The following is an 18,598-nucleotide window of genomic DNA, read 5'->3' as shown; positions in this document are numbered from 1 at the left end:
ACAGTAGGGCGAAGCACACAGAGAAAAGATACAGGAACTCAAATAAACCAATAAATAAATCTTAAAGGAAGACGGAACAGAGAGAAATGCCCGTAAATAACAGTGCTAAATAAGGAAATGTGTGTAGGTAACCATAAGCAGAAAGTAGAAATATGCCTGCAGAGTGCAGTAAGTCTGCAAATGAAAAATTAGAGTGTAGAGAAGACGAAAGGCAGAAAACGCCGAATCAAGTAAACTGAAATGATTCGGCGGAGGTGTAGTACAGAAGCACAAGCGAGGCGGAGCTATAGAACAGATGAGGAGAGAAACGCTCGCAGAAGTAGCAAGAACCAAGAGACAGGTAACAAGGGAAGAAATTATGTAAAGCACAAAAGGTAGGCACAAGGAAGGCAAAAGGTAGCTGCAAGGATGGTCGGCAAGGAGGAAATATCCAACAACGAAGTTCCACACGAACCAGAGCGATGTGTACAGATACAACGCATCGCTTTGGGGGAGGAGTCAGAATTTAAAGGTACGGCCACCATCTTGAATGAGGACTAGAGCGCTCGCAAGTCAATGTTTCCAGCGCTTCCAAACCTTCCATTCTCCGTTCCTGACACCCGGGGCTGATGGACTCGATCCGGATGCCCGGGGGCAAGAATCATGACATGTTCTCTTTTCCTTATTAAGGCTTCAGAGTGCCTCAGTCCAAAGTTCAAATTTGTCAGGCCAGTATAAATGCAATTTTCTTCTTTACCCTGCAACTAGGATGTACAGAGTGTCTGTTTTTTGTCCTTATCCTCCTTTTTGCTCAGAGGAATGTCCAAAGTAAAACCACAACTTTTGCACAAAAGCTCTTTGTCTTTGCTTTGCTGCTGCTCATGCGTCCTTCTTCCTCTTCATGGATCTCGTCTGCACGTGCTGTGGTTCTTCCCCGTCGTCTGTAGTCTCTTCGCACAGGGGTGCAGGCAGGGGGCCATCTCCGATGTATGGTTTGACGTCGCCCAAAAAGATCCAAGCTCTTCTTCCTTGCAGTTTTACTGCACAGGGAGTGCAGTCTTCCACTGTAGAGGGACCATTAAACCTTGGCTAGTCCCACCTTTTCCTCATATGGTTTTTTACCAACACGATGTCTCCAGGGAAAATGGATGGAACACAAAGTCCTTGAGTTGTGCCTTCAGTAATATCTCCTTCTGTGTTCCGTGCTGCCCTGCACCCTTTTGGTCGTCGCTGCAGCTGGCCTGAAATTACAGTAAGACAAGATGTCATGCAATTTAAGTAATTTTGCATTTCAGACCCTAAGATTTCTCCTGTTGACTGAGCATGACATCTAGCTCTGTCTCGGAGTGTCAGTGAAGTGTGCATTCTTCTTCCTGTGGCTATTTCGTGCGGCGTAAGATTATGGTTGGAACCGGGTTGATTCCGGAGTGCATACAATGCCAAAGGCAGGCAGTGCAACCATACCTTTCTTAGAGTGAGCTTCAACTTGGCTATCCTTTCTTTTAATAACCCATTCAGCTTCTCGCAAATTCCGTTACCTTGCGGATGATACGCCGACGAGAACCTGGGCTTTATAGCAAGCAACAAGCTGATCTGCTTGAAAACTTTGTTTACAAAGTGGTTCCCGTTATCTGATCTCATGACTTTGCATACCCCCCACGTGGGAAATACCTCCCTCACTAGAAATTTGGCTGCACTGGTAGAGTATGGGTGTGTACAGGGACCTGCGTCTATCCATCTAGAGAATGGACACACCACAACAATTAAATACCTGTACCCGTTACATACTTGAATCATATCGACATAATCGACATGCAAGTGTTGAAAAGATCTGTTAGACCTTGGGATGACTCCTCTAATTACCTTCAATGTGTGCCCAGCTGTGAACAGTTGGAAAAATTATACAGTTCCCCAGAAAAAGTGCAACATGCTCCGCTAAGTTCGGTATGAACCAGTCTTCTGCAAGCGTTGCTGCTAGATTCTCTTTCGTCATGTGTGCTGGGTAGTGTAACTGATCCAGCACTAATTTTTTCAGGGCTACAGGCATTACTGCTTTACCAGTGCTGTCTTGTCGCCACAAGCTGTCAGAGGGGTTTAAAGAACACCCTCACCACTTCCATAAATTGTTTTCCTCCTGTGGTGCCCCCTCTTGGAGTTCCATCAACTGTGCCTGTCCCATATTGTTGTAACTTTCAGGTGTACTTCGTGCAACACTCATTCTCTCATTAGTGCTAATAACTTCCATATCCATGATCGTCTCATTCTTGGATGCCATACGCTTGGCTTCCGTGTCTGCTGCTTGATTTCCTCGTGATAAAATCTGTCCCCTTTGTGTGGCCGGCGAGCTTCACGACCGCTATGCCCACTGGGAGCTGTAGCGCCTTAATCAGTCTGTCTAACAAGGCTGCATGCTGTGCTGGCGTGCCGTCCACTTGGAGGTAGCCCCTCCTTTTTCAGCTCGCTAAGCCTGTGTGCATTGTTGACGTCACATAGGCGGAGTCACTGTACACCGTTACTTCCTGGCATGCGTGATTCTCAAGCGAGAGTATCAACGCCAATAATTCTGCAGCTTGTGCTGAATAATGAGACAGTATTCGTGCACTGAGAAGCACTCAAAACTCTGTTTGCTGTGTGCTTCATTACAGCAACGCCTGTATATCTTTGTCCATCGTTTTGATAGATTCTCGAAGAACCGTCAATGAAAATAATTTCTCCTCCTGCCAGTCCATTCTTTTTCACCCTGGGAATTTCATCATAGAATTCTTCATAATTCACACAGTCATGTATTGGCTCTCCTTCAGTGACTGGCTCTGCTATGAACATGGCTGCGGTCACTATTTTGCATCGAACTATCTTGATTGAAGGATTCGATATGATCACTTCATAAGCAGAAGCTCTCTGAGATGTCAGGGTGCCTTTAGGCTTCTCTAGAATAGCAAATAGCCAGTGCTCGACGTACAATGTCATTGAGCATCCCATTACAATGGTAGTAGCCTTCTCGATGGTGAACGCTGTGGCAGGTAAACTTTGTTCGCACAGGAAATGGCCTTTCATCACTGGGTCCAAATGTCCACTATAGTAGCCCTAGGGCTTGTACCCCAACGTGGTTCTCTGTGTGAGTACTGCCGTCATTACGCTGCCATTCGTGTGTGAGAACAGGTAAAATTCCTCTGCATAATTGGGGATCCCTAAAACCGGTGCCGTGCAAATGGCTCTTTTGAGCTCAGTAAATCCTTCCTCCATAGTCTCAGACCATTCAATCTTTTCTTTTGTCACTTGTGCCTTCTTTAGGGCCTGAAGCAATGGCTTGGTGTAGGAGCTGTAGTCGAAGATCTATGCCCTGACATAATTGCAAAGGCCTAAGAAGCTCTGCAACTGCTTTACCGTGTGTGGCTTGGCTGTGTTTAGTATGGCTTCAGCTCTTTCTGGGGTACCTCTTTTCCCTTCATGAGAGATCAGCTGACCTATGTAGAGTACTTTTCGTTGACAATACTGTACCTTTTCTTTGTCAACCTCATATCCTTTCTCAGCCAATGTAGTCAATAGCTGTACAGAATCGTATCTGCATTGCTCCTCTGTTGTTCTATAAATTAATATGGCGTCCACATATTGCAAGAGAACACTCTCTAATGTAATATTGCTTAGGTCCATCTGCAGGACTCTGTTGTCAGTCACGACGTCATCGGCTTGCTGGTATCTCACATTCCAAAACCCCTCATCCTCCTCACCTGAATCTTCGGGCGTTGAATTCTCTTTTCGGCCTTTCTTCGTCTGACCCTTAGGTTTCTTTTTTGTGTAGAGATAGGGCCTTCCTCGGAGGCCTTGCCTTTGACCCCTTACTAGAAAAGGAATGCAGAGGACCCCCTTCCGAGAGCGCATAGTGAGAGGAAAAAAAGCTTGCAGCTTAAAAAAAACCTCTCTCCTAGTGGGGTCCTGGAGACTCCTTGTAGCGAAAAGTCCACGGTAAGTGAAAGTCTCTGTATTCAGATGTGGAGGAATAGTTGATTTTCTTTGTCCCACGAAGATCTATAGAGATGAAGACAGGATCGGGAAACCAGCTCACAGCTACTTCAATGGACTGGAAACACCAGCCCACGTCTTGACAGCAGGTAAGAACTCCAAAAGATAGTTCCGTCCAAGTGCGAAACCGGAACCACAATAGCGGGAAAAACAAACGGAAAGTAAACAGAGGAAAGATAGAAAGTGCAGCTCCGTTGAAAGCAGAACGTAGCGGCAACGGAAGCAAAGAAGAGGAAGGAAGAGTACCAAGAAATACGATACCCGGTAAGTAAGAAATACACAGGAGTAAAAAGAAAAGGGGGAAGAAAAGTAAGAAGGGAAGACCAGAGAGGAAAGGGAATCAGAAAGGCGGACTCAGCAAAAGCATAGCCGCAGGCAGACAAGGCAGAAAGGCAGAAAATAACAACTACTAGTGGCATTCCAAAAGAGAAAGATAGACCAAGGAAGTCAAAGCAGAAGGAAGCGAGATGGGACCCGCAACGGACTAGGCAGACCAGACAGGCAGCAAAAGAGGAATGTCAGAAAAGACAAAAGTACGAGCAAAAAGCACTAGCGTCTAAACCCAGCGCGAAACGAAGGGGTTGTCACGCAAAGAGCCGACAGGTGGGTGGGGTTGAATGCAGAACCAAACACAGGAAGAAAGAAAAGGCTAGAACGCAGAATCAGGAAATAGGAAAAGGCAGAATGGAACATTCTAATGGCGGCAAAGTCTCCAGCGGCCCCAAAGACACCAGGTGGGCATGCGTGAGTAGCGCATGACAGTATGCCCTCCCCCCAAAGGGCACTCCTCCAGGCTTGCCCAGGAAGTTCTGATGAAACCTTTGCACAAGTCTGGGTGCATGTAGATGAGAAACAGGCTCCCAGGAGTCTTCGGACCGAGGGTATCCTTTCCAATGTACAAGATACTCGAGACGATCCCTTTTGTACCTGGAATCTCGAATGTCAGACTCTTCATACTCCTCTGGTATCTGGTCTTCTACAGGGTGAGTTTGTGGTATGGGACGTTGGAAGGAGTCTTCCTGGTACCTCTTTAGCAGGGAGGTATGAAACACTGGATGTATGCGCTTCATATGTTTCGGCAACTGTAGGCGGTAAGCGACTGGGTTGTTCCTGTCAAGTATGGTGTATGGGCCCAGATATCTTGGTGAGAAGTTGGATGGATGTAACCAACGGGGAAGGTATTTAGTGGATAGCCATACCTTAGTTCCCTTCTTCCACAAGGGAGATGGAAACCGATGTGGATTGCGTTGTGAACCATATGGAAGTTGACTATCCCGAAGACCTTCGATGGCAATCTTTTGAGCTTCGGAAATGTTGGATAGAACAGCATCCACAGAAGGTATTGAAGAAGCAGGGGCATTGGAAGGTGGTAAAAAAGAGGGATGAAATCCATAGGAACAGTAAAAAGGGCTAAGCTTGGTAGCGCTATGGCGGGAATTGTTATAGGCAAATTCTTTAGTGGGCAACAGAGCGACCCAATTGCCTTGCTGGTGATTGATATAACATCTCAGGTACTGTTCTAATGAGGCGTTTAATCTCTCAGTCTGTCTGTTGGTTTGAGGATGAAATCCCAACGACGTTGCTCTCTCTATTCCTAATCTCTCACAGAGTTCCTTCCAAAAGTGAGAAATGTACTGTGATCCCCGGTCTGAAATGATCTTTTCTGACAATCCATGTAGACGAAAGACGTCTTTGGTAAATATAGAGGCCATCTCGGCTGCAGTAGGAAGACCCGTCAGGGGGGAAAATTGAGCCATCTTAGTGAAACTGTCTACAGTGACCATGACACAGGAACATCCTTTGGACGGTGGAAGATCCACTATGAAGTCAGTGGAGAGTACGCTCCATGGTCTGTTTGGTGGGGGGTCTTGATGTAGGAATCCCACTGGTTTCTGGGTGTTGTACTTAGCCTTGTTACATACGGGACAGGAGAGCACATATCCATTAACCTCTTTGGTTATTTGATGCCACCAGAAATGTCTCTTGATCAGATCAATGGTATTCAAAACCACCCCATGAACCGCTACTGGATCGTCATGGCACCATTTGAGGGCCTTCCTTCTGGATTTCTGGTCTGGCAAATACAAGCGATGGTTGATGAAATACAAATCGTCTTGTTTGTGGAGTATATCTTGTGGTCTTGTCGTAGGTGGTAATGGCAAAGATCTCATATATTCGCTGACCTCTTCAAGAAAGAAGGTTATTGAACCTATAACTCTTTGCTGAGAAAGGATGAGATCTGACTGATGGTCAAGGGAACATCCAGGTATGGGTAACCTGGAAAGAGCGTCCGTGAGCAAATTCTTAGAGCCCGGCAGGTAGGTTAAGATGAAATCATATTGGGGAAAAAAATGTGCCCACGTAGCCTGGCGTGAGTTGATGCACTCCATCTGTTGGATCACTTTGAGGTTCTTATGGTCAGTCCTGAGAATGAAGAGGTGAGCAGCACCCTGTAGGAGATGGCGCCATTCTTCACAAGCCACTTTCAGGGCGACCAACTCTTTTTCAATGACTGAATAATTAGTCTGACTGGAAGAAAGAGTCTTGGAAACATACGCCACTGGATGTTCAATACCACCCTGTTCCTGTAGAAATGCTGCGCCTACTGCCGCAGCAGAGGCATCAGCTTCCACGGTAAATGGTAGTCCTTGATCAGGCTGATGTAGTATCTGAGCAGAACAAAAGGCTTTCTTCAATAGATGAAATGCATTGTTGGCTTCCTTGGACCAAAAAAAGGAAACTGAAGACTTCTTCAGGTGTCTGGTAATAGGTAACACCTTCTCGGGGAATCCGGGAATAAATTTACGGTAGAAATGTGTCAGTCCCAAGAATCTTTGAACGTCTTTTATTGAGGTCGGCACTGGCCATTGTAGAATAGCTTCTACCTTCCTTTTATTCATTTCAACTTCAGCTTCGGACAGAATGTGTCCCAGATAGGGGACAGAGGAGACTTGGAAAACACATTTGTCGGGATTAACCAACAGGTGGTTTTCCTTCAGGCGACGAAGAACTTGTTGAAGGTGCACCTTATGAAGATTTCTGGAGGCAGAGTACACCAATATGTCATCGAGTTAGACAATAATGCACTGCAACAGGAGATCAGAAAAAAGACAGTCCATGAACCGTTGAAAAACGGACGGTGCATTTACAAGGCTGAATGGCATCACACGGTACTCAAAATGGCCAAAAGGGGTCCTGAATGCAGTCTTCCATTCATCCCCGGAACAGATACGTAACAGGTGGTAAGCCCGTCGCAGGTCTAGCTTAGAGAACAGTACAGCTTCCTGCACGGCTTCCAGAACATCTTTGATGAGTGGCATTAGGTAGCTGTCTCGGACTGTCACTCGATTGAGTCCCCGGTAGTCTATGCATGGCCTTAATTCAGATGTATCTTTTTTAGGGACAAAAAATAGTGAAGCTCCAGCTGGGGAGTGTGACGGCTGGATGAGTCTGTTGTGTAGATTGGTATCCAGATACTTCTGGAGTACCCCCTTCTCTTTGAGAGAGAGAGAGAACATCCGCCCAAAGGGAATGAGGGCATTGGGCACCAAATCTATGGCGCATTCTTCGGGCTGATGTGGGGGCAGCTCCTGGGGATCTTTTCCCTGGAAAACCTCGTAATATTCACACAATTCGGTAGGTATGTTGTGGACCCCTAGGGTGTTTGGTGACTGAGAAGTATCCACCCCTGCTGTAACTGTGGTGTAGTGAACTTCTGATAGACATGACTCACAACAATAGGCGGAAGTGAAAGACAACTAGCTCTTTTTCCAATCAATGGTAGGATTGTGTTTACGTAACCATGATACTCCGAGTATTATAGGAAAATGAGCTGCCCTTATTAGATCGAATCGTATAGTCTTGGTGTGTTGCAGAACCGTCATGGTTAACACGGAGGTGGTGTGAGTTATAAGCCCCGAGCTCAGGGGTTTACCATCTACTCCTTCGACCTTCTGGTCCTCCTCCTTTTCAAGCCTTTCAATGCCTATCTTGTTGGCCTATACTACGTCCATAAAACACCCTGCAACGCTAAAGTCAATAAGTGCCAGGACATCGGTCTTTCCTTGAGTAAGGTCAAGTTGTATGGCAACCACCATTAACCAGTTGGCTTCGGAAGTCGTGGTGGTTACTGACATAGGGATGTAGGCACTAGGAACTCCTCCTCGGAAACTTGTCCCTGTTAGTTCTGAGGACATGCGTTTCCCGGCCGTCGGGGTGGTACTTCAGGGCAGTCCCTCAACAGATGGCGGTCACAACTGCAATACATACACAAGTTGTTCTCCTTACGCCTCTTGCTTTCTTCTGAGCACAGGTGTCATGATCTCTGCTTCCAAAAGGTCAGGGTATTCCCAACTCCCTTGGAAGCAGATCCATAACCCAGGTTCCGAGTGCCAAGCAGTCCCAATTGGGACCTTTTGGACCCAGTCCTGGCGCCAGTGGCACCAGGCTCATAAATATGCCCAGTCCCAGCGCTGGAAGCGCCGGGCTCATAATGCTTGGGTGGATTTACCTGCAGCAGACCATGCTGCTTACTTGCCTGCCAGTTGAGCCTCTGATCCTCTTCTGTTTGGAACTACTTTTCCTGTTGGGTGGGGCAGGAGCCACTCCCTAGATTCAGAACACTGGAACTCTTCTAGAAAGCAGGAACTCTTTTCTTACCTAGGCGTGGCTGTGGAAGGAGACACCTAAGCACTACAGGAGGCTATTTAAACCACACCCGATGGATGAATCTTGCTTTGCGTTATTCTGCATCCTCTGCAGCAGAACGCTCATCGTGTCTTCTGCATCTGATCCTGGGCCTAAGGAAAAAGGCTTACCATCCTGAATCCAGTCTTCAGCAACACCTATAAAGACAAGAAAGAACAGGTTAGCATTACGGTCTTCAGTGACAGCTCTTCACTTACCTGGTCCATCGGCTGTCACCAACGCCTCGCGCTGCATTCCGGCATCTGAAAGACAAAGGCTTACCTACTCTTCGTGCGCTCTGGAGGTCTTCCCACTGCATTCCGGCATCTGAAAGACAAAAGCTTACCAACTCTTCGCACGCTCCGGAGGCCTTCGGCGCTGCATCCCGCATCTGAAAGACAAAACAAGGTGCGTTTAAAGACATTGGGGAACTTTAATACTCACGTACCATTACTCCTTTCCACATCTAACCCAGTGGGTATTCCGGCACCCTGCAGCCGCTCCGAACTTGTACCTGCAAAATAAAAAGACAGTTAGAGCGCATTGTGAAGCAGGCAACAAGCGCTTACTTACGTGCTTCCAGGCGCTTCTATTCATCACATGGGCTCCATCTTCAACTCACTTCAGCCCGTCATCCGCCATCGCCGGAACCCTGCAAAACAAGAAACATCATTACTAAAGACTTTAAAGACATTAGAATTACTCGAAACTTACCGTTCGTGCAGTAAACGACGGACAGCAGTCCTCTGAAGTCAAGAGGCCTGCTCCCCTGATCCAGTGAAGAAACTGGTTACAGCACCCTGCCCCGAGGCAGATGGAGAGCACGGCGTTCGCTTACCTAAGGTGAGAGCGTTAACCTTTGGGGTTCTACAGGAGAAGAGAAAGGGAAGAAGAGAGAGACATTCAATAACCCAGTTCCTTATTCCCATATTTTCTATCTGCAGACATCTTACCCTTCGAGTCAGACATACAGTGCACAGAGGTCCAGCCCAAAGAGCCAGCCGTGTGTTACACATCACCTTTGAAGATACGGTATACTCCCAGTCAAGACCGGCGCCTCTACGGGAATCAGGTGAGCGTTACAACAGGGGACCTCGAGTAGTTCCTATTTGCATCGGTTCTTCTTTAGGTGGTCGAGGTGAGGGGAGAGTCAGCATCGATACCTCGAGCAGGAAACAAGAGGCGACCCTTTCTTCGTTCGGACCTTCTTTCTGCGAGGTGGAAGTCTAACTGTAGAACCGTAGACCAAAGATCTGTCAGGGTGTTGGGTTTAGGAACCCAAGCCAATTCATCCTTTAAATCTTCTCTGAGCCCTCGCCAAAAGATGGTATATTGTACAGTCTCTGGCCATCCGGTCTCGGAGGCGACCCGTTTGAACATCGGGATGTAGGACAATAAATCCATACTGCCTTGTCGGATCTCCAAAAGTTGTTCGCTAGCGACTTGAGCAGATTCTTGTCTTTCAAACACCTCTTTAAATTGGGCTGTAAATCCACTATAGCCCTGTAACAGGGGACTGGCACTTGTGACCAGTGGGGTAGCCCACGCTAAGGAATTCCCTGTTAGGTTTGAAATCAGAAATCATATCTGGGCCTGATCAGAGGCATATGTTTGGGGCCAGAAAGTGAAATGGATGATGCAAGCTTCCATAAATTCCTTGAATTTGTGGGGGGAAACATCACATTTGCCGTAAGCTAATGACATAGGAGGCAGCTCGGTTCGTGGTTGATCTCGATTGTCTACCCTCTATCTGAGAGCGGCATTTTCAGCCTTGAGGGCTTGGACCTCCTGAGAAAGTCCTTGTAATGCTGTGAGCAGCTCCTGCACTTGTTCTGCTGTAGCCATTGTAGGTTTGTTCGGGCGTTGCAAACTGTCAGTCACGACTTCATCGGCTTGCTGGTATCTCACATTCCAAAACCCCTCATCCCACTCACCTGAATCTTCGGACGTTGATTCCTGTTTTCGGCCTTTCTTCTTCTGACCCTTAGGTTTCTTTTTTGTGTAGAAATACGGCCTTCCTTGGAGGGAGGCCACTCTGACCCCTTACTAGAAAAAGAATGCAGAGGACCCCCTTCCGAGAGTGCCTAGTGAGAGGAAAAAAGCTCACAGCTTAAAAAAAACCTCTCTCCTAGTGGGGTTCTGGAGACTCCTTACAGCGAAAAGTCAAAGGTAAGTGAAAGTCTCTGTATTCAGATGTGGAGGAATAGTTGATATTCTTTGTCCCACGAACATCTATAGAGATGAAGACAGGATTGGGAAACCAGCTCACAGCTACTTCAATGGACTGGAAAACACCAGCCCACGTCTTGACAGCAGGTAAGGACTCCAAAAGATAGTTCTGTCCAAGTGCGAAACCGGAACCAGAATAGAGGGAAAAACAAACAGAAAGTAAACAGAGGAAAGATAGAAAGTGTGGCTGTGTTGAAAGCAGAACATAGCAGCACCGAAAGCAAAGAAGAGGAAGGAAGAGTACCAAGAAGTAGGATACCCGGTAGGTAAGAAATACACAGGAGTAAAAAGAAAAGGGGGAAGAAAAGTAAGAGAGGAAAAGGAATCAGAAAGGCGGACTCAGCCGAAGCAGAGCCACGGGCAGAACTAGGCAGAAAAGCAGAAAATAACAACTACGAGTGACATTCCAAAAGAGAAAGATAGACCAAGGAAGTCAAAGCAGAAGGAAGCGGGATGGGACCCGCAAGGGACTAGGCGGACCAGACAGGCAGCAAAAGAGGAATGTCAGAAAAGACAAAAGTACGAGCAAAAAGCACAAGCGTCTAAACCCAGCACGAAACGAAGGGGTTGCAACACAAAGAGCCGACAGGTGGGCAGGGTTTAATGCGGAACCAAACACAGGAAGAAAGAAAAGGCTAGAACGCAGAATCAGGAAATAGGAAAAGGCAGAATGGAAAATTCTAATGGCGGCAGAGTCTCCAGCGGGTCCAAAGACGCTAGGTGGGCATGCGTGAGTAGCGCATGACATCTCTTAAAAATAGAAGGAGACTCACAGTACCCCTGGGGTAGCCTCATGCTTTTCAGATGCATCTGTCTGAACGTGAATGACGTTAGATCTTGTGAGTCACGGTGCAACAGGATTGAGAAAAATGCATTTTTCAAGTCAATCACCGTGAAATATTTTGCCTCAACCGGTATATTACATAGAATTGTTGCCCGGTTTGGGACTAAAGGGAACTCGACATCAACAATATCATTTATCGGCGTTAGATCTTGAATTAGCCTCCAAGAACCCCCTTTTGATTTTTTGATAGGGTAAACCGCGGTATTGCATGACGACTCTGACTTCACTAAGAAGCCTTGCTCCATCATAGCTGAAATTGTCTTAAAAATCCCTCTGCCATCTGCCCCTCTGGACATGGGATATTGTCGTGTTTTCGGTAGAATTGCTCCTGGCTTCAATTTAATCTTTACTTCTCCGACTCCTTTCAATAGGCCTACGTCATAGTGTCCTGTGGTCCACACTGAAACAGGCACCTGGGCCATGACATTCTCAAAATATTCGGGGCGGTTCTGTGCTAACATCATTCTCTGAGGCACTTCTCTTTTGATCATTTTCACCCAAAAGGTGAGGCTCACCTCCACTGTTGTTTCTCCTTCATCTGCTTGTTCATCAAACAGATCGTCATCAGTGATGTCAGTCAATCTATACCCATCTTCAATGGCGACTACTATGCACCATTGTCAGCCTTCATTATCATGACCCTCGATCAAAACCACTTTCCCCCTTATTGCAGCTGTGTGTATCGCCAAGGGAAATACTTGTCCCTTCTCCTCGTGCATAGTTATTCTCGGCCTGAACAAAAATTAATCTGGGGTCCTCATAGTTTTCTCAGCAAGGCCTGGCAGCCCTGCCATTAGCACGCGCATTGCATACGTGAATATTTCTGGCTCTAATGAAACAGCTCTCATGGCTGTGTGCCCTGCGTATGCTCTAATCATTTCGCATACATTTGAATAGTGCATTCCTGGAGTTGAGCACACTATGCCCTACTCCGTGACCGAGATTGTCATATTTAGTTTTGTCATTAGATCTCAACCCAAAATGTTTACTGGGGTTTGTTGTGAATATAATAGAGGCACATTCATCTCACATTCTCCTATAGAGACTGGAAGTTCGTTTGTAAAGGGAACATGACTTGTAGCTCCTGTGAAACTCTGAGTATTTTCTAGCATCGCTGGACAAGGAAAACTTGCCTTCATATATACGCAAACGTGTTACATCTGTGTCAACTAAGAAGGAATATTCTTTATCCCCTATAACGACATCCACCCTTGGTTCCCAGTGAGGGTCTGGTGTCACTGATAGGATAGAACATATCAGGGCTCCCAGTGAGCTGTCCCAGTCCATAAATAATTTTTTCCCACCTTGGGCGAATGGACTTCCCCCATCGCCGGTGTTACTCCTCATACCAGGGTTCTCGGTCTGCCCTGTGATCACTGTCTATGACAGTTGCATCGGTGCTAAATGCCCTTTCATCCCACACAACCAACATACTGGCGGTGGTCTGATCACTTTCCCATTAGACACATCTTGATTGCCATTTTGCATATTTTGAAAACTCCCTTGATTATTCTGGAAACCTCCCTGATTGCTCTGGCATCCTCTCCCTCGAAATCATCTTCCCCTGGGGTAAAACCCAGTATTGCCCTGATTGTTCTGTTGTAGATTATTAATTTGTGGCATGCTTGACTCCGTTGTGTTAGTTATCATGGCTGCTTCGAGAGCATATTTTGACAATTTTGCCTCTTCATCCTTTCGTGCAGCTTCCGTTTTGAGATTCTTTTCTTGCAGCAGTCTGCAATAGTGTGCAATGGTCAACTGTATTTCTGACCATGGCTTGGCCTCGATTCCCACCAATTTCCTAAGCTGTTTCTGCGCTGGTTCTGGCCTGGCAGCCCTTGGCACAATATATGATAGAACACGGGTTTGATTTCCCCCGAGATTCCCGAGTCTCGAGTACCTAGGTGTCTTGAAAATTCTGTATGTAAATCAATGGGTCTTCCGACTCCCTCATTTTACGTGTCATGATAGCTCCCGTGTCGGAAGTATCTGGGTATAGCACTCGTAGTGCTTTCCATACCGCGGCTCTGCAATTGTTAAATGGAGCTCCGTCATGCATTAACTGCGGTCACACCAGGGTAACCCGCCTGTGTCCACACATTGTCTGCTCTGTCACCAGGTATGGCGATTAAGAGAACTTTGATATCCCTGATAGCTAACGTGTTCCCTCCCGTCATTTTTTCAAGCTTGTGTATCCATTTCCTGGCTCCCGCTGTTAACATTGGAAGCTTGTTTTTCAGGTTTTCTTGATCCATGTGTGGCCATGGAATATATTGTGGTCTTGCTCCACCTTTCTCAAGCAACAGAAATTGAGATGCGTAGTCCTCTCCTTCCTCTCTCATTGCTCTTCTGTCTATTGCAGGCGGAATATTCCCACATCGCCGTCTACCAGGCAATTACCTTAGTCGGCTCATGTAGGGTGGTGGCGACACCCCCTTCTGACCGTGAGATACTTCTTTGTGCCGATCTGACTGTGTGGCAAATATGGATGCCCTCGGTGTAGATCCCCTAGAGTCTGACCATCTTATCCCTTGCCCTAGTGAGACTCTCTTTTCGCGTCTTCTCTCCTTCTCTGTGTCTTTATGCACCTCTCTTTCAGTGTCAGACATTGGCCCTCATTACGACCCTGGCGGAAAGCGACTGACCGGAGCGCCACAGCGTAAATAGCGTTTCCGCCATTGCACGAAGGAGCAAAGTGCGGCCCATTCCGACCCATCGGGCACGAGCACCACGGCATGGCGGAAGTGCAAAGTCCGCGATGGCGGAAATGACCCCAAAACGGCCCACACCGCCGCCGTACGGCGCCCCAGGTGCAATACCGCCACCCCTCTTAGCGGTCACCGCAGTGTGCGCCTACCGGAAAGTACGGTGGCCGGAAATATACGGAAACGGAAGTTAAAACATGGGCCCGGAACGGGAAACAACCCGGCGTACACCTATAAATACACTAAAACCACACAACCACTAAAATCACTACCCTGAAACACACCCCAACCCGTCAACCACCCTAGCGAAACCAAGAATAATGGGAAAAGCAGCGAAGAAAGCGTGCGACCGCAAGCGGCAGGTCCACTTCTCCCGTGAGGAACTCACCGTGCTAACAGAGACCCTCCAGGAGAATGCTGCCGTCGTCTTCTGCACGCAAATGACCAGGACGGCACTTGCAAACAAGAAGGCCATATGGGCTCTGGTGGCACAGCGGGTAAGTGCGGTGGGGACCGCACCCCGCACCCCACAGCAATGCCGCAAGCGATGGGACGACCTGCGGATACGCGTCCGCAGCATACTCTCTGCCAACCGCAACATTGCCACAGCCACCGGGGGAGGTCCTGAATCACCCATCAAGTTGACCCCCTGGGAAGAAATCTGTGCCTCCACCATCGGAATGGAGAGCATAGAGGGAGTCGGAGGGATGGAGAAAGGAGTGCAGACATCCGAAGATACAGGTAGGTGGGCCAGGAAAAACAATGCCAAATCCACACAGTCCATCCATGTGAAGTACCATGCGTCCACATAGTGCAACAGAAACACATGTCCAGGAGAACGTCCACACACATCGGCCTGATAGCGCACGTTAAAACCCACAATAAATACATAAATAATTAAAAACCCCTAATACACGCACTACACGTGCAGCAGGCACACCCTAACTGCAGGCTGCCAAACAACTGCACCCTCACTCCACACACAAATCAAAGCACCTCCAAGGGCCCGGCCCAAATCACCCTCAGGTACCACCCCAATGCATGTGATACAATGCCATTCCAATTCCCACAGACCCACCAATAACCCTCGCCCTCCTCTACTCCACCACAGGGTCCGATCCAAACGACGAGCTACAGGACACCCCTACCAGCACACCTGCAAAGAGGGCCAAGACCAACGGCCAGAGACCCTCCACCTCAGCTGCACGCATCAAGACACGGCAGCAGCACAAATCAGGTGGCAGCACAGAGGAGGGAACATCAACAGGCACCCCAGCAGCCAGCATGCCCACAACACCACCACCACAGGTCCCCCCAATGGATGCCACAGAAGGCACTGCCTCCGGTGGCAGCAGCACCATAGGTGACACCCCATTGATGGCAGCATGCTCCGACACAGAAAACGGGGATGCCGAAGTCAGATCCATCCATGACCTGTCCCAATCCCCCTGTCTGTCCTATCCCGTACAACATGAGGATACCACGCAGGGGCACCCACAAGACGACGACTGGCCATCCCCCACAGGCCCTGTGGCAATGCAACATGAGGACAACAGCCCCTCTGTGACACCCCCGCAAATGGCCTTGGCCCAGCAGAGGCAACAGTCCCTCGACCAGTTGATCGAACAACAGCAGCAACTGGCCACGCTCCTCAAGGACCATGCTGATGAATGTGGGGGCACTAAGGCAGACATAGAAACATCAACTGAGACACTTAGGGCACAAATCGAGAGTAGCACCGAGAGCCTGAGAGTCCAAATGGAGAGTAGCACCGAGAGCCTGAGAGTCCAAATGGAGAGAAGCACCGAGAGCCTCAGGGGGGAACTGCATGCGACGGCCAAGGACGTATGTGCCGAACTTGCCGCAGTGCGCCGTGTGCTCACTGAGCTCTCGCAAACCCTTAGGGACATGCATGGACGTGAGCAGGCAGACACATCATCCGTTGCAAGCTCCGTCCAGGGCAGCCCCCAACGTAGATCTGGAAGGAACCTGCGCTCCACAGGCAGGGGTGCCCCTGATACCCGCAGAGGGGGCTTGCAATAGCGACAGCCCACTGACAATGAGCATCTTTGGACACTGGTGTTCGGGGGGGAGGTAGGGGGTGGAGGGGGTGTGTTGGGCTCACTTGGGTGGCGGGTCGATAGGGTGTTCAACATGACATCACATATGCCATAAAAAGTGCACGATCAACCAATGAGATGTGTGGACATTGATCTTTGTGTACTAGGCCATCATAGGCGTACAGTCCATATTGTGCATGTCCCAGACACACGCAGTGCCACGAGTCCCGTGTCCATGTATCAGCCACCAGGCGTGAGTGCTAGAAGCATACATCAATGAGATGCTGACGAATGTCACGGGCCTCCGGTGCCTCGCAGACTCCATGAGGTGCTGCCACATCCCCACTCTCATCATGACCATCTTCAGGTGCTTGCAGTTCTGCGTCAGGGGGCATGGGCACATTTCTACGTACGCACATGTTGTGGAGCATGACACATGCCATCACCATCTTTGCAACCTTCTCATGGCGGTACAGGAGTGCCCCGCCAGACCTGCTGAGGCAGCGGAAACGGCCCTTCAGTAGGCCGAATGCCTGTTCTATGACTACACGGGTACGTGAGTGGGCATGGTTGTAGTCCTCCTCATGCTGGTCCCGTGGGTTCCGGACTGGTGTGAGGAGCCATCTCTTCAGTGGATATCCAGCATCACCTGTATGTGGACGAGAAACGTATGATGTGGAATGCCATTGATGCGTACGCACACCCCCCCCCCCTTCCTGCCAGGTCATTGCCAATTCACATACCCCACATCATCATGCATGTAATGAGACTCACCGAGTAGCCATGATCTGTTCCCTGCGTGTCGCTCCATGTAGCGTGGTATTGTAGAGTTCCTCAAGACCATAGAATCATGGGTTGATCCAGGGAATCGGGCGCAACAATGTGTAATGATCCTGTTGGAGTCACACACCATTTGTACATTCAGGGAATGGAATTGTTTTCGGTTGCGGTACTGGGCCTCCATGGCATGTGGGACGACCAATTCCACATGGGTGCAGTCGATGGCACCAATGCAACCCGGTATGCCGGCAAGTGCATGGAATCCCACTTTCGTGTTTGTGATTTGCTGCTCCGAGCGTGGTAGGGAGATGTAGTCGTCTGCGTGCTGCAGGAGGGCATCGAGCACTTGCAATAGTGTCCGTGAGAACAGTGGCTGAGAAATGCCATGCAACTGTCCGACTGTGTGCTGGTAGGTGCCTGTGGCCAGGAAGTGGAGTACAGACACCACCTTCAGTAGGGGTGGGATGGCGGTTGGGCTATCTATCATGCTGACAAGGTCAGCCTGTGTCATGTCCACAATGGCGGCTATGGTGTCCCGGTCCAAACGGTAGAGGGTGTGGATCTGCTCATCAGTGAGGTTGAACGGATGTGCTCGGAGGCGTGGGATTGCGGGCTGCCTGCGTGGTGGTAGTGGCTGTGCTGGTGGGCCTTGCTGGCCCTGCCTTGCCCTCCTCCTCCTCCTGCGTCTCCTCCGTGCGGCCGGTTGTAGTTGGTGTTCGTCTTCCTCTTGGAGTTGGAGCACTTGCAGTGCTATCAGGTCCCCCAGGGCCAACATCGCGAGTCCTGCCGGTAGCATTTCGGTGTGGTTGTGGGAGGAGACTGGCTGTGCAATTCATGTGTTTTCAGGCTGTATGGCCTCCACCTGTGGTGATTCATTCCACCTGTGCAAACTGCCCTCCCCTTTGGCCGAGCACGTCACGCGCACAACGCTGCAATTCGGGGAATGGTATCTTGCTATTGCTATCATGTATTTGTACCCGATGGCCGTGTTGGATTGGTTGTTATGTTCATTCGGCTATGGTCCCATTGTTTCCCATTCTATCTGTGCAGTCGCGAACAGACTTGTGAAGGGTCAGTGGAACGTAGTACTCGAGTAACGGTGGGCCCTCATGCATCACTGTACCGAGTTGCAACGACGGGCGGGGCGTCCCATTCGTGGGTGAAGGCAGTTGCCATTTTCACACACAGCCGCACTCGATGGAATAATTAGTGATTTCAAACGGCCACAGATGCCTTTCCGACGTGGTGTTGCAAATGAGGAATTCGAAGGGCGGCGCTTTCGGTCTTCAGCTGGC

This window comes from Ambystoma mexicanum, chromosome 8 (genome assembly GCF_040938575.1).
Source record: "Ambystoma mexicanum isolate Mex_15411 chromosome 8, UKY_AmexF1_1, whole genome shotgun sequence".
NCBI lineage: Eukaryota > Metazoa > Chordata > Amphibia > Caudata > Ambystomatidae > Ambystoma > Ambystoma mexicanum.
This window is presented reverse-complemented; position numbering follows the sequence as displayed.